The 17238-nt window shown below is 45.5% G+C and overlaps 1 pseudogene; it reads right to left on the minus strand.

Annotated features, from left to right (window-relative positions):
* Window positions 1–2738: 2738 nt before the first annotated feature.
* LOC138369308 (small nucleolar RNA U3) lies at window positions 2739–2852 on the minus strand (annotated as a pseudogene).
* Between the last annotated feature and the right edge of the window lie 14386 nt (window positions 2853–17238).

Below are 17238 nucleotides of genomic sequence, written 5' to 3' on the forward strand. Positions count from 1 at the left end.
CGCCTGCTATCGCTGTATCTATCGATGATTTCTGTGTTGTTTGCTAAGATTTCTCTTGTGATGGTTTGGTTTTGGGAAGAGATTATATGTTCCTTAATGGATCCCTGTTGCTTATGCATCGTTAAACGCCTGGAAAGAGATGTTGTTGTCTTGCCTATATACTGAGTTTTTTGAGGCTTACAGTCCCCAAGAGGGCATTTGAAGGCATAGACGACGTTGGTCTCTTTTAAAGCGTTCTGCTTTGTGTCTGGAGAGTTTCTCATGAGTAGGCTGGCCGTTTTTTTGGTTTTATAGTAAATCGTCAGTTGTATCTTCTGAGTTTTATCTGTAGGGATAACGTTTCTATTAACAATATCTTTCAGGACCCTTTCCTCCGTTTTATGAGCTGTGGAAAAGAAGTTCCTGTAAAATAGTCTAATAGAGGGTATAGGTGTTGTGTTAGTTGTCTCTTCTGATGTTGCATGGCGTTTCACTTTCCTTCTTATGATGTCTTCAACGAAACCATTGGAGAAGCCATTGTTGACTAGGACTTGCCTTACCCTACAGAGTTCTTCGTCGACTTGCTTCCATCCTGAGCTGTGGCTGAGAGCACGGTCGGCATAAGCATTAACAACACTCCTGTTGTACCTGTCTGGGCAGTCACTGTTGGCATTTAGGCACATTACTATGTTTGTTTCCCTAGTGTAGACTGCAGTGTGGAAACCTCCACTCCTTTCCATGACTGTTACATCTAGAAAGGGCAGCTTCCCATCCTTCTCCATCTTGTAAGTGAAACGCAACACAGAATTCCACTTAAATGCCTCCTTCAGGTCCTGCAGATGTCTGACATCAGGTACTTGTGTAAAAATGTCGTCAACATACCTGCAGTATATGGCCGGTTTCAAGTTCATGTCAACTAAGACTTTTTGCTTGATGGTTCCCATGTAGAAGTTCGCAAACAGGACACCTAGGGGAGAACCCATGGCGACCCCATCTACTTGCTTATACATGTGCCCATCCGGGCTCATGAAGGGTGCCTCTTTAGTACAAGCTTGGAGTAGTTTCCTTAGAATGTTTTCTGGTATGTCAAGAGGAGTACAGGCCGGATCTCACGATACACTCTGTTCGCTATCATCCCGATTGTTTCATCCACAGGTACGTTGGTAAACAGTGATTCTACGTCCAACGAGGCTCTTATCCCTGTGGCCTGTGTTCCCCGCAGTAAGTCAACAAATTCCTTTGGAGACTTCAGGCTGAAGGCGCAAGGGACACAAGGAGTCAGCAAGCCATTGAGTCGTTTCGCCAGTCTGTACATGGGTGTGGGTATCTGGCTGATGATTGGTCGAAGTGGGTTTCCAGGCTTATGTGTCTTGACATTTCCATACGCGTATCCAGGTTTATATTCCCCAATAATCTTTGGCAGGTGGAGTCCGGATTTCTTGGCGTTCACAGTTTCGATCAATTTGTTGACCTTTGCTTTCAATTTGGCTGTAGTGTCCTTCGTTACCCTTTGAAATTTAGTTTGGTCAGAGAGTATGAGGTTCATTTTTGCCAGATATTCGTCTTTTTTAAGAATGACGTATATTGGCGACTTGTCACCTCTCCTGACAACTATCTCCTTGTTCTCACGAAGGCTTTTAGCTGCCGCTTTGAGCTCGGGGGACAGTATGGTGCTTCTGTAGTTGCATCGATTCTTTCCTCATTCCGCAATAAGTTCTGCTTTTAAGGTGTCTTTGGTAGTGACTTTCTTTTGTGCCTCGAGGACGAATATGTCGTCCAACAGAATCTCCAACTCCACTTCCCGGGCCATCTCACTTGGTCTGGACATAACGTGACAGTTTATACCCAGATTTAGGAGAGTGACTTGGTCCTCAGTGAGGTTGATTCCTGCAAGGTTCAGGAAGCCGTCTCTTGGTCGTGGAATTGCCATAGGTCCTCCATATAACGTTGCTAGTTTCTTGATTATCCTTGTTTCAGTGCTGAGGTGATGTCGGTCTGTGAGGATGTCGAGGTGTTGCTCGATGCGAGTACGGAGACTTTCGTCGATGTTGCTGTTTCTACATTCGTTTGTAGCATGAAGTAGTTGCGTTTTGTTGTCTTTGATCTCATTTTCTGCCTTGTATATCTGATTACGAATCAGATCTTGGCGATATTTTATCGTGAAGGCTTGATTCCTTGCTGCTGGGTCGTGCGTTTTAATATTAGTATATTTTGGTAGCAGTCTTTCCTGTAGACATATATTATTAAATATGACTGAAAAAGTAAGATTAATAATTCTAACACGAATTTTCTCGATCTTTCTTATGTTTCCTTTCACTGTTGATGGTAATTGAAAAATCAATTCTACAAAATTCATTTTTATTTCTAGTCTGACGCGACACTTGAGCGCGTTTCATAAAACGTATTACATTTTCAAAGACTTTAGTTTACACACACACACAACTATAACTGAATAGAGCTTAAACATCTTCAATTTTATTATACCTGCATTTGGGTGGGGTGTAGACTATATGAAGTGGAGTACAGTGTGTCAATAAAGCTAACTAGGTGATGCTAAAAAGTCCCCATCACACAGGATGGTTAGTCATACAGAGGCATGTGATAAGCAGTCTGCACTGGCAGACTCCGGATGCATTTTGAGGATATCATCGACACAAGATTGAATAAGGTAGCAGTGGTAATACAAGTCCCCATCTCGCAGGATGGTTAGTCATACAGGGCCATGTGTTTAGTAGCCTGCACTGGCAAATTTTGGGTACACTGTGAGGATATCTTCAAGAATACGAGAGTGAATCACAGTGTGATTCTTTCCAAGTTTCGGACAAGGAACTCGTCAATCATACTATAGAATTGATCCTATGAAGTATGATCATATGAAGTATGATCATAATTGCAAAGCTCCAGGTACCTCATGCCAGCTGGTCTGAAAGGTTTAATAACTGGGCATTCAGTGATGTAGTGCGGGAGATCGTGCCGTAGTTCCAGCTCACAGAGTTTGCAACTGGAGTGCTCAGGATTGGGAGATCCGTCACCTGCCACAGATAAAAGTAACCCAACCTGATCCTTGCAACCACTGTGTCGCACAGTCTAGTGGACGTTTTGTGCTGCCCATAGATGTAGGTTTCAGATCTGAACAAATCATAGCTTTTTATACTAGTACTTTCAGGTCGTTGGGAGTCAGTAAGTTCTTTCCTATCAGATCTGAATGTTTGGACCAATACAGTTTTGACAGCAGAGATGGGGATTCCTAGATCTAATTCAACATCAAACTTGTTACACGCTAATTTGGCTGCAATGTCTGTCTCATTATGATGGGTTATATATTTATGTGTGAAGGTATCCATACAAAGGAGATTCGAGACCCTTTACTCTGTGCATCAATTAGGTCATTTATAATTGGGAGTATGAGGTTCTTGCTGTCGATCTTCCAAGAGTTTTCGATTGCTTGGAGAGCAGACATTGAATCACAGAATATTATTCCTCCTTCAATGTTTTTTAGTGTACTGGTTGCTAAGTGTAATGCTGCTAGTTCTGCTTGTGTGGAGGTCAGCCAGTTGTTTAACCTGACACTGATAGTCTTTGTGCAAATATTATTTCTATTAAACCTACATGCCGCTGCAGTCCGTCCAGTAGAGAATTGGACTGAGCCGTCGGTGTAGACACAGTGCTCGTGAGATCTTAAACTCTCGATGGAGGAGGAAATTGTTACAAGAGTGACAGCTTTAAGAAGAGCAAGATTCTCATTATCTTTCTTGGTGACAGGTGTATATGATACTTGAATGGTGGAGTACAGATAAAGAGGAATATCAGAGACAGGTAGATTGCACTTAAAAGGAATGTTAAGTTTAATGAGATTGTAAGCATTGTTGCTCAGCCAATTATCATAAAAGGAGTGAGTTGGTATGTCGGCACCAGTCAAAAGGGTGTTAACAGCACTAAATAATTTGTCTCTGAGCAATGCAGGAGATGTAGGGTCTCTCATTACTTTAAGGTAAATGGTGGTGTTGACTTGCATTATTCTCTCTAGTATGGTTGGAAGCTTCAATTCTTCCCGCATGTTGATGATTCTTGTGCATCTTGGAGCACCAAGAAGTATCCTCATGGCCTCATTCTGTACTACTTCAAGTTTGTCCAACACAGAGGAGGGGAAATTAATTAAGTGCAGAGCATTATAATCAACGAGAGATCTAACGACCATCATATAGAATAGTCTAGCATATTTATTATTGATACCAATATTCTTACCAGTAAGTGTTCTTAATGGATTTAGTCTTTCTTTTAACTTACGGTGTAGATAATTTTCAATGTCACTGTTAATACCAACTCCAAGGTATTTGTGCTGCCTACACGTTTCAATGTTCAAGTTGTTGACCTTGAAAGTTATAGGGACATGAGTTTTCTCTTGGGGATGGAGAACTCTGGATTTAGTTAAAGAGATAACAAGACCACATTCAATGCTTTTAGCAGAGAATGAATCAAGTAGAGCTTGCAGTCTAGTTTGGGAATTTGCAACAATGCATATATCATCGGCATAACAAATGACGGCTTCGTCAGGTAGTGTGGGAATATCAATTGTTAATTTATGCATCAGAACATTGAACAGTGTAGGACTTAGCACTCCACCCTGGGGTGTACCCAACTCAAAGGGTGCACAAAGTTTACTTTTGACCCCCTTGAAAAGGACTGAGGCGGTTCTGTTACTCAGGTAACCCCTGAGCCATGTCAACAGTCTTCCCTTAACTCCAAAAGAGGCTAGCTGTTCTAGGATTATTTCTCTGTTTGCTGTATCAAAAGCAGTTTGGAGATCAATAAATGCCGCCTGAGAGTTTGATCCCTCTCTGATAAAATACTCAGCAAAGCAAGTTTGTGTGTTTCTTCCAGGAAGGAAACCATACAGGTTAGGGGCAAGGTGGGGCTTGATTTGAAACATTAGTCTGTCGAGAATAATTCTCTCAAGAACTTTACACATGCACGACGTCAGAGAAATGGGTCTAAACTTTTGTGAATTAGGCTTGGGTATGGGTATTATGAGTCCCTGTGTCCAGCGGTCGGGTAAGAAACCCTGCCTTAGACTTTGATTAAACAATTCTAGCAAAGGGCTATTTGGCAGCTCAGCAAGTACTCTCATGGTGTTGTATGTGATGCCATCCTCTCCAGGAGAGGTAGCCTTACCTTTCTTGAGTGCATTTTTAATTTCAAAGGGGGTTATGCCATAGTTATCATCAGGCCCTATTTCACTACAGGCAATTTCAATATTGAAGTTACGATTTATTTTGGTACTAGCCAGATAGTTTTGCACATCTAGGGGCAGGCTGCTTATACTAGCAGTGTTTGCATATTGCTGAAGCAGCATGTCGGCATAATCTACAGGTGAATGGTGATAAAGTTGACGACTGCTACGACGAGAAATCTTTTTAATTTGATTCTACATTTGGGATGAGGATGTTGCCTGATTGATGCAGAAACTGTTCCCAGTGCTGGTTATTCACCTCTTCCTTTAGCTCTCTAAACTCTCGGCTGGCTTTAAGAAATATGTTGAGGGTGTGTTTTAAACTGCTCAGCTAGGAATAGAACTCTGTCATGCAGGGGCTTAAGGCGTGAGTCAGTGAACCACCTCTGTCCCTTCCTCACTGTTTTGGGTCTTGTGGATTTTACAACATTGTCATAAAAAGGGGTTACTTCAGTGACCAGGTCCTCATATAATGCATTGACGGTAGTAAAGCAGTAAGTGTTATACCTTTCAGAAATGCGGAGTTTGAAGAGCATGTGTAAATTTTCAGGGATATTAATTTTTTTTTTTTGCAAAGCTTAAGGGTTTGACATTATTGATAGTGTATGAACTGAATATGGCAAAATGATCACTAACTAATTCATGAACAATTGATCCTCCGACAGCATTATCAATGAGACCGTGACCAATGACATAATCAAGCCTGTCACCCCTGAGGTGTGTGACGTTAGAGGAGTCAAAGTTGAATATGGACATGTTATTATCTCTTAAGTATTTTACAAAGACTCTGCCATTCCTGTTTGTTTTGGTGTCACCCAGGCTAGTGTGTCTAGCATTAAAATCACCCATTACAATGTTTTGAGAGCTGCTGGTAATTTTTGGGAGAGAGGCTTCCACCATTTGATCGCACCTTACATATACATTAACCAAGTTAATAAACCCGGTCGCTGTAGCAATCTGAAACTGCTGATAAAATGAGTCGTCACTTTTGTGGTTTTTAACATGTTTACACACTAGGTTACTTTTAACATACGTCAAGATGTTAAAAGTAACCTAGTGTGTAAATATTATTATTTAGTTATTTAACTATATATCTACACACGATTAACTCTACGGTACATACTCGTTCATATTCATCTACTACTACTACTACTATTGATCACCTGGACACTTCACCTCTTCCTATACTTACACTTTTACTCACAGCGACACAACATGCTACTTCTCGCGACACACAACCACTGAACGACACCTGCGACGCTCCGCCATGTGCTCCCCGGGGCCCCACAGATAACCCCCCTCCCCCGAATACACAGACCACGCATTTACCTGCTTCAGGTGTGCAATTGCATACCTGTTGCAGGGCTTGCGCACGGTCTACGTCTCAATTTACCCTACTTGTGGCAGGGTCACTCGTGTCATGCGCTCGTCTGTGGTGTGCGTTCATCTATGATGTTTGACATAGAGATGTGTTTACAGATTGGATTACCATTCAGATATGTTGTCAGGTGAGATTAATATTCAGTTTAATTGAGAGGGGGGGGGGGGGTTGACATAGTCGTGTTGACAGATGGCTTGACATACAGCAACAGTGACAGGTGGGCTTGACATACAGTTACATTGACAGGTGGGCTTGACATACAGTTACATTGACAGGTGGGCTTGACATACAGTTACATTGACAGGTGGGCTTGACATATAGTTACATTGACAGGTGGGCTTGACATAGTTACAGTGTCAGGTGGGCTTGACATATAGTTACATTGACAGGTGGGCTTGACATATAGTTACATTGACAGGTGAGCTTGACATATAGTTACATTGACAGGTGAGCTTGACATATAGTTACATTGATAGGTGAGCTTGACATATAGTTACATTGACAGGTGAGCTTGACATATAGTTACATTGACAGGTGAGCTTGACATATAGTTACATTGACAGGTGAGCTTGACATATAGTTACATTGACAGGTGAGCTTGACATACAGTTACAGTGACAGGTGAGCTTGACATACAGTTACAGTGACAGGTGGGCTTGACATATAGTTACATTGACAGGTGAGCTTGACATGCAGTTGTGTTGACAGGTGAGCTTGACATGCAGTTGTGTTGACAGGTGAGCTTGACATGCAGTTGTGTTGACAGGTGAGCTTGACATGCAGTTGTGTTGACAGGTGGGCTTCTTAAAAGGCAAACGTGACCCCATAGTGGCCAACCTGAGTGACACGCCGACGGAGTTCACCACAGAGACCTTCAACGGTGAGTACCCAGGAGGGCACAGTACCCTTGACCAGTGTTGTTCACTACACCAGTGTGGGCACAGTACCCTTGACCAGTGTTGTTTACTACACCAGTGTGTGCCCTGTACCCTTGACCAGTGTTGTTCACTACACCAGTGTGTGCCCTGTACCCTTGACCAGTGTTCACTACACCAGTGTGGGCACTGTACCCTTGACCAGTGTTGTTCACTACACCAGTGTGTGCCCTGTACCCTTGACCAGTGTTGTCTACACCAGTGTGGGCCCTGTACCCTTGACCAGTGTTGTTCACTACACCAGTGTGGGCACTGTACCCTTGACCAGTGTTGTTGTCTACACCAGTGTGTGCACTGTACCCTTGACCTGTGTTGTTGTCTACACCAGTGTGTGCACTGTACCCTTGACCAGTGTTGTTGTCTACACCAGTGTGTGCACAGTACCCTTGACCAGTGTTGTTCTCTACACCAGTGTGGGCACTGTACCCTTGACCAGTGTTGTTCACTACACCAGTGTGTGCACTGTACCCTTGACCAGTGTTGTTGTCTACACCAGTGTGTGCACTGTACCCTTGACCAGTGTTGTTGTCTACACCAGTGTGTGCACAGTACCCTTGACCAGTGTTGTCTACACCAGTGTGTGCCCTGTACCCTTGACCAGTGTTGTCTACACCAGTGTGTGCCCTGTACCCTTGACCAGAGTGTTGTCTACACCAGTGTGTGCACAGTACCCTTGACCAGTGTTGTTGTCTACACCAGTGTGTGCCCTGTACCCTTGACCAGTGTTGTTCTCTACACCAGTGTGGGCACAGTACCCTTGACCAGTGTTGTTCTCTACACCAGTGTGGGCACAGTACCCTTGACCAGTGTTGTTCTCTACACCAGTGTGGGCACTGTACCCTTGACCAGTGTTGTTCATTTCACCAATTTCGGCACTGTACCTTTTTGGCACACTGTGGCACACATACATACTGGCACACTGTGCCAGCTTTGTTAGTACACCATTGTGAACACTGTACCTTTGACCATTGTTGTTCTCAGCACTATTGTTGGTGTAACAGTCTAAGCTGTTTTAGAAGCTTTGAGACCTTGTATAGTATTGTCGACATGGTTAATCTTGGTTTTGGAGTTTCAGGATAGTTTCTACCTGAGTTTTTATGCATGATTGCTACAGTCTTGGTTTGAGGTAATTCAACAGGTTTAGATAAATTCAGGTATTAAAAGTGATTGTAAATAATAACATCTTGTGTTAAGTAACTGTGTCAATTTAACGTCTACTGGAAATATAGAGGTAGTCCTTAAGTTGACAAAAGGGACATATAAGTCAATTAGAATATAGGACTAGTTGTGATCTGGCCTCTGACTCACTCTTGATCAAGGAGGTCAGGCGGTCAGAAGTATAACACCTTCAGTGTTTGTTAATTCATAAATTATAGATTCATGTTACTATCCACTATTGTATTTGAAAATAAGGTTGGTCAAGTATCTGTATAGTTACCATCTGTGTTGAGGATAAAGATTCAGTTAGTCTTAGTTGCCAGTGAATACCAATTAGCAATTGTAATGAACGGCGGCAATTCATCAGAGGATAGCGCAACGATCCTAGGTCAGCTTCACAGCTGGGAGAGGAGAGAAAATCTAGTGTTGCTGTGAATATTGTAGGGTCAAGACCCTCTCCTAGAAGCAGGCATTACAACTGGTCTGGCTTTGTTTAAGTTAAAAATTCAATAAGTTTCTAGTATTAGTATTTGCTAAGTCTTACTCATTTGCCTCAGATAGGAAGTGTTCATTCAGGGAGTGTTCATCCTTTATAAAATCTATATCTTTTATTTTAATTAAACTTTTGATTCAATTAATTTGTATTTAGTGAGTTCCCTCCATTTTATATTCTTTCGTTGTGTTCAAGACCTCATGCTTTGTGCTATACTCCCATGATGTCCTGCACGCGACCTCAAGCATGTACTACCTCATATAAACCCTTGGAGTTTTAAATTAAACCACACTTAACGTAAAAACATCCTCGTATTCATAATTAGGGATGCACATTTGGGGATTTATGTCTATTTGACTGTTTCCTGCTTCACCGTCATTTGGGGGAATTATTCAGTGAGTTTACTAAGTCAGGAGGTGGCGGCCGTCTCTCAACGTTTGCAGTGTACCAGAGACGGTACAGTGTCCTTGCATCGTGATATATAGGCGATCAAACGCTTTAGATTCGATGAGATGGACTGAAGGTTACATTAAAAACTTTGGGATAATAAGAACAACTAATTAACAACCAGCATTTAACCAGTTTAAGTGAGGTTAAAGGCTCGCCTCCGTTACATTGGCACTGTTCCCTTGACCAATATTGTTCTCTACACTAGTATGGACAATATAACTTTGACCAATGTTGTTCATTACACCAGTGTGGGCATAGTACCCTTCATCAGCGATGTTCCCTACACCTGTGAGGACACTGTACCCTTGAGCATTGTTGTTCTCTTTCTCTGTGTGGGTTACTGTACCCTTGACCAGTGATGTCCTCTAAACAAGTGTTGGTTCTGTACCTTTAACAGTGTTGTTCATAATACAAGTGTGGGGCACTGTGCTCTTGACCAGTGTTGTTGTCTCCACCAGTGTGTGCCCTGTACCCTTGACCAGTGTTGTTGTCTACACCAGTGTGTGCCCTGTACCCTTGACCAGTGTTGTTGTCTACACCAGTGTGTGCCCTGTACCCTTGACCAGTGTTGTTGTCTCCACCAGTGTGTGCCCTGTACCCTTGACCAGTGTTGTTGTCTACACCAGTGTGTGCCCTGTACCCTTGACCAGTGTTGTTGTCTACACCAGTGTGTGCCCTGTACCCTTGACCAGTGTTGTTGTCTACACCAGTGTGTGCCCTGTACCCTTGACCAGTGTTGTTGTCTACACCAGTGTGTGCCCTGTACCCTTGACCAGTGTTGTTGTCTACACCAGTGTGTGCCCTGTTCCCTTGACCAGTGTTGTTGTCTACACCAGTGTGTGCCCTGTACCCTTGACCAGTGTTGTTGTCTACACCAGTGTGTGCCCTGTACCCTTGACCAGTGTTGTTGTCTACACCAGTGTGTGCCCTGTACCCTTGACCAGTGTTGTTGTCTACACCAGTGTGTGCCCTGTACCCTTGACCAGTGTTGTTGTCTACACCAGTGTGTGCCCTGTACCCTTGACCAGTGTTGTTGTCTACACCAGTGTGTGCCCTGTACCCTTGACCAGTGTTGTTGTCTACACCAGTGTGTGCCCTGTACCCTTGACCAGTGTTGTTGTCTCCACCAGTGTGTGCCCTGTACCCTTGACCAGTGTTGTTGTCTACACCAGTGTGTGCCCTGTTCCCTTGACCAGTGTTGTTGTCTACACCAGTGTGTGCCCTGTACCCTTGACCAGTGTTGTTGTCTACACCAGTGTGTGCCCTGTTCCCTTGACCAGTGTTGTTGTCTACACCAGTGTGTGCCCTGTTCCCTTGACCAGTGTTGTCTACACCAGTGTGTGCCCTGTTCCCTTGACCAGTGTTGTCTACACTAGTAGTAAGGAGTGCAGTGTAAACACGATATTTTTTTAATATCGTGTTTAAGCTGCCGAGTTAAGGTGGGTTTAGGTTAAATATACAAAAAGGGGTAACAAAACTATATCTATAAGGTTAGGTTAAGGATAATATATTTAACAAAATATGTCCAGCACAATAAACTACATCTGAAAGGTTAGGTTAAAAGTCAAAGAATAAGAACAAATTATATAAAACCTAATAAATACACTAAGATCAAAAGGGGTTAGGTTAAAGGGGGAAGAATAAGAACAATTATATCAAATAGAATAAATTCAACTTATGTACAACTTGACGAACTTTAAGTAAAAAAGATACAAAGTGCATAAACTGACATATCGAACAAATAAACATTTAAATGCTAAAATATCTTAACTTTAATAAATAACATTTGAAATGCGTAAACATCCATTTGAGAAATTACCCCTTGAAAGGAGTAAATGCCAGTATATAACAAATCCTTTGAAAATGCTTAAACACCTTAATCTTTAACAAATAGTACTTGAAATGCATAAATGACCATTTGAGAAATTAACCCTTGAAATGAGCAAATGAATATGAGATATTGAATGACAAAACACTAAAAAGACCCGCAGGAATATTTATGTAAGTTAGGTCATGTCAGTTTGGGTAAGTTATGTTAGGTAAGTTACATTATGTGGAGGAGGTTAGGTAGTTAAGGGTAGATAAGTTATGTTACGTTATGTAAGTTAAGTTAGTAAGTTAGGTACAGTGGTTAGGTTAGAATGGGTAAGTTAGGTTAGATAGGGAAAAAATAGGCAAGTTGAACTAGGTAAGTAAGTAATTATCAAAAGAAGGCACCAAACCGGGAAGGCTATGTAGCACCATCAAATACGCAAAATAATCAGAGGGCGCTAAATATCACCAAGGATGCCAATACGAGAACAAAAACGCATAAGGCGAACGATATCAAAAGTATCCGAGTCACCAAGAATTCTATCGAGGGACAGGTGACCGCGAGGGGCGGTCGGAAAGCAAGACACACGCTCGTCCTGGAAGTCAGGACATTCAAGAAGGACATGCACGACTGTAAGAGGGACAATGCAACTAGGACAATAAGGAGCAGGGCGGCGCTCCATCAAGTGACCATGGGTTAAGCGAGTATGGCCAATGCGCAACCTCGCCAGAGCTGTTTCTCACCGCCGGTTACGGTGGAAGGAGGACGGCCACGAGGAAACAACATTTAAGAGTACGTAGCTTGTTACCAGTAACAGACAACCAAGAAGCCTGCCAACGGGTAAGGACTGAGGAATGGATAACCGGGTAAAAGTCGGAATACGGAATGCCTTTACGAGAGATGGGACAAGAGCGGACAGCTTCCTTGGCGGCAGCATCCGCACGCTCATTTAAAGACACACCAATATGGCTGGGAACCCAACAAAACTCAACCGACTTAAATTTACTGTGAACGAGAAACAGCCAATGCTGGATCTTAACAACTACTGGATGAACCGGATTAAAGGACCCGAGAGCCATGAGGGCACTACGAGAGTCAACAACAACCACAAAGGAAGACTGACAACGAGAAAGCAGGAGACCAAGAGCAAAGAGAATAGCATAAAGTTCTGCTGTAAAGATGCTAGTCCCCGGAGGCAAGCGACACATATAAGTGCGATCAGGAAAAACAACAGAGTAGCCAAGACCGTCCGCTGACTTAGACCCATCGGTGAAGACAGAAACGGAGCGGGAGTGAGAAGAAAAGTGCTCGAGGAAAAGGCGTTTTAGAACCGTAGGAGGGGTAAAACCTTTAGTGATACGGGTCAAGGATGTACAAAACCGCGGAAGAGGGACCCTCCACGGGGGCAAAGAAGGAACAACACGAGGAGAAACATCAGAAATACGAACGGAAAGAGAATCCTGCAGGCGAGATAACCGGACAAAAAGAGGGAGGTGGTGAAGAGGAACAGGAACCGCAGGAGGGGTAAAAGCTAAAGCACGACAGAGGCGAGAGGAAGGATGTTGCAAGGACCGCGCAAGATAGCGAAGACAGTAGCGATCACGGCGGTCCTGGAGAGACAGGAAGCCAGTGTCAACATACAAGCTAAGGACGGGAGTCGGACGAAAGGCACCAGAACTGAGGCGCAACCCAGTATGGTGCAAAGCATCAAGACGGCGAAGAGTAGAAGGAGAAGCAGACGAGTAAGCAGGGCAACCATAATCGAGCTTAGACAGGACGAGAGAGGAATGTAAAGCAAGGAGAGTGCGCCTATCTGCCCCCCAAGAAGTATGGGACAAGACCCGAAGGAGGGTAAGGGCCTTAGAGCACTCAACACGGAGGTAAGATATATGGGGAGACCAAGACAAACGAGTGTCAAGGAATAACCCCAAAAGCTTCGCGGAATCTTTGTATTCAAGGGGATGACCATAAAGTGACAAAGAGGGACGAAGAACAACCCGTTTCCGCGTAAAAGTCATGGCACAAGTCTTAGAAGTAGAGAACTTGAAGCCATGATCGGTGGCCCAAGACGACACGGCATCAATTGCAAGTTGAAGCCGGCGTTGAAGTAGAGGCGAATCACCACCCTGACAACAAAGGGTAAGATCATCGACATAGAGAGCGGAGAAGACACCAGAAGGAAGAGAGGAAAGAAGACCATTGAGGGCAACCAGAAAAAGAGTAGTGCTCAGAACACTACCCTGGGGCACACCTTCGTATTGCTGAAAAGAGGGAGAGAGAGCGGTACCAAGGCGCACCCGAAAGGAACGACGAGAGAGGAAGCCGCGGAGAAAGAGAGGGAGATGACCACGAAGGCCAAAAGAATGAAGTTGAGATAGGATATGATAACGCCAAGTGGTGTCGTAAGCCTTTTCCAGGTCAAAAAGGACGGCAACAACGGAGGTCTTCGCAGCAAAAGCAGTACGAATATAGACCTCCAAGTTCACCAGGACATCTGTCGTGCTGCGGCACTTGCGGAAACCAAATTGAGAAGGGGAGAGGAGGTGATGGTGTTCCAGGAACCACATCAGACGAACGTTAACCATACGTTCAAAGAGTTTGCAGACACAACTTGTGAGAGCAATAGGGCGAAAGTCCTTAGGGGAAGTACCCAGAGACCCCGGTTTGCGAACAGGGAGGACAACGGCATCGAGCCAGTCCTCAGGGACTGACGACGACTCCCAGATCCGATTATACAGACTCAGCAAATACTGAGACGTGCTCGGAGGGAGATGGCGAAGCATCTCATAATGAATACCATCAGAGCCCGCCGCCGTAGAACCGCAGAGGGCCAGGGCAGAACGAAGTTCAGAGAGAGAGAAGGGATCATTATAGGGAAGTTGAAGATGTGTGCAGAAATCTAAAGGACAAGACTCAAGGACAGGTTTACGAAGAAGGAAAGATTGGGGAAGATGAAGACCAGAGCTAACAGAAGAAAAGTGGGAACCCAGTTCGGAAGCGACCTGCAACGGGTCCTCCACAAGAGTATCATGGAGGTGAAGGACCGGTGAAACATCGGGAACAAACTTACCCGCTATCTTGCGGATATGCTTCCAGATCTGGGCCAGAGGGGTTTCGGACGTAATTGTTGAGACATAAGATGCCCAACATTCACGTTTAGCCGTACGGATGGCCCTACGGGCCACCGCACTCGCTTTCCGAAAGAAAAGAAAAGAATCGGTCGTCTGCCTACGGCGGTGCCTCTTCCAGGCTGCACGCTTACAGCGGACAGCCCGAGCACAGTCCGCATTCCACCAGGGAACGCACTTCCGTGGACCCCGAGAGGAAGAGCGAGGAATAGAGCGGAGGGCAGCGTTGAAGACAGTGTCATGAAAAAGGAGGAGAGCGCGAGAGAGAGGTAGAAGGGAGAGGTCAGAGAGAGCAGCACTGAGGGTAAACAGGGTCCAGTCTGCCTTAGCAAACTGCCACCTAGGGAAAGAGAGGGAAGGGCGAAAAGAGAAAAAGGAAACAAGGATGGGGAAATGATCACTTCCATGGAGGTCATCAAGAACCTGCCACGTGAAATCTAAGTAAAGAGAAGAAGAGCAGAGAGAAAGATCAAGACAAGAAAGGGTGCGAGTCCGAGAGTCCAAATGAGTGGGCTCACCAGAATTCAGAAGAGACAGGGAAGAAGAGAGGAGAAACGGCTCAAGGAGGCGACCCCGGGTATTCGTCAGAACGTCACCCCAAAGAGAATGACGAAAATTGAAGTCACCCAGCAGGAGCACAGGCTCCGGCAAGGAGTCTAGGAGGTGGTTCAAATCAGGAAGAGAGAGCGGGACACTCGGGGGGAGATAAATGGAACAAACTGTGTACCATTTCCCCACAAAGATACGAGCAGCAGAACAATGGAGAGGCGAAGGAAAAAGCAAAGGAACAAAGGGAACATCAGCACGAATCAAGAGAGCAGAAGAATTAGAAGCCCCAGCAATGGCTGGGGGGGGGGGAGAGAAAGGAATAGCCACGAAAACGACCAGGACAAGCACCAAGCATTGGCTCCTGGAGACAGACACAAAGGGGCGAAAACCGCGAAATCAGAAGTTGGAGTTCGAGGAAATAGGCGTAATAACCTCGAACGTTCCATTGAAGAATGGACAACGACGAGAAGAGACAGGACAAAAACAGAGAACAAGGAAGAAACAAAGGCGAAAGAGCAACAGAGCACGTTAAAGAATATCAGGGTCGGGATCAGGGTCAGCAAAGTCAGGGTTAGGGGGCATGGGTAAACTGAGCAAAGACGGAGGGAAGGAAACGGGAGAACAGATAAGAGGTGGGCGGGCGGGGTCCGGAGGAGGAGGAGGAAGAGGAGGAGACAACGGAGAGGAGCAGTCAAGGACAGCAGCAGGAAGAGGGGGAGTAGAAAGAGGGGAGCGCATCTCGGCAAGAGCAGCAACCGAAAGGGAAGCAGGGGCCAAAGAAACCTCCATAGCAGGAACAGGGGGCGCAATCACTGAAACGGGAGGGGAAGGAGCAACAGAGCCAGAAGTAGGAGCCGAGGAAGAAAGCGAAGCCTTCTTACCCGCCTGGGAAGAGGAAGGAGAGGAGCCAGGCTTACGCTTCTGACTTAAAGAGACCGGTGTCCCAGCAATTACGAACCGGGCAACGGATTCCAGTGTCTCAACAGGAGAAGCCGAACGAGAGCACACACGACGGCCGTTAGGAGAGCGATGGACATCCGCCCGCACCGACAGGCGGCGGGGAGAGCCGATAGATGGAGGAAGAGGATGGGAAGGAGGATCGGAGGGGGACGAGGAAGAAGACACAGGAGACACGACAGACCGGGTAGAAAGAAGGGGAACCCCAGACAGAGGACCAGGAGGGGGATCCTTCGGGAGAGAACCCAAAGGAACAAAGGAGGGGGCAGTGGGCGCATCAGGGTTCAAGGCCCGGAAACGGTTGTGAGTCTGAGGAAGGCAGGAAGGACGAGGAGAGGAAGAGCGCAACACGTGAGCATAAGAGATATTAGCAAAAGGCGGGAGCCGGCGAACCTGGAGCCTCGCCTCAGGAAAAGATAAACGCTCCAGGTGCTTCAAGTTGAGGACGGCTGCTCAAGCTTGTAATGGACACACGCACGGGAGAAGGTAGGATGGGCCTCACCGCAGTTGAATCAACGAGCCTGGGAAGAAGTGCACTCCGACTTAGAGTGACCTTCACTCCCACACAAAGGACAGAGAGAGACAGTCCCAGAGCAGCGGAGGGCACCATGCCCAAACCTCAAGCACTTGTTACAAAGTCGAGGAGAAGGAATATACTCCTGGACAGAGCACCTAGCACCAGCAAAAATGACAGAGGATGGAAGGGTCCGACCATCAAAGGTGATCTTCACAACGCGAAGGGGTTGACGGCGACGACCACGAGGGGGACGAGTAAACGAGTCAACCTGGAGGACAGAATGGCCTTGGGCATCAAGGATATGCCGAATATCATCGTGGCAATCCTGCAGATTCCGAACACCGGTTGCAACATGGGGTGGGAGGAGAATAGTGCCAACACTGGAATTCATCTGAACGTTCTTGGAGACCCGAACAGGGATCTCGCCAAGGCAAGATAAGGCAGCCAAGCGGGAAGCCGCATCCTGAGAAGGAGCAGCAACGACACGTGTACCGAGACGAGTGGGGTTGAAAGTAACACACGCATCCACGGAATCTACAAGATGCCGATGGAGGGAGAAATCGTCAGGAGGCGCAGAATCAAGAGGGAGGAGATCAAAGTATTTGGCCCATGAAGCAGGACCAAACAAGGCCTGATACGCATCAGCAC

This window comes from Procambarus clarkii, chromosome 27 (genome assembly GCF_040958095.1).
Source record: "Procambarus clarkii isolate CNS0578487 chromosome 27, FALCON_Pclarkii_2.0, whole genome shotgun sequence".
Lineage (NCBI taxonomy): Eukaryota > Metazoa > Arthropoda > Malacostraca > Decapoda > Cambaridae > Procambarus > Procambarus clarkii.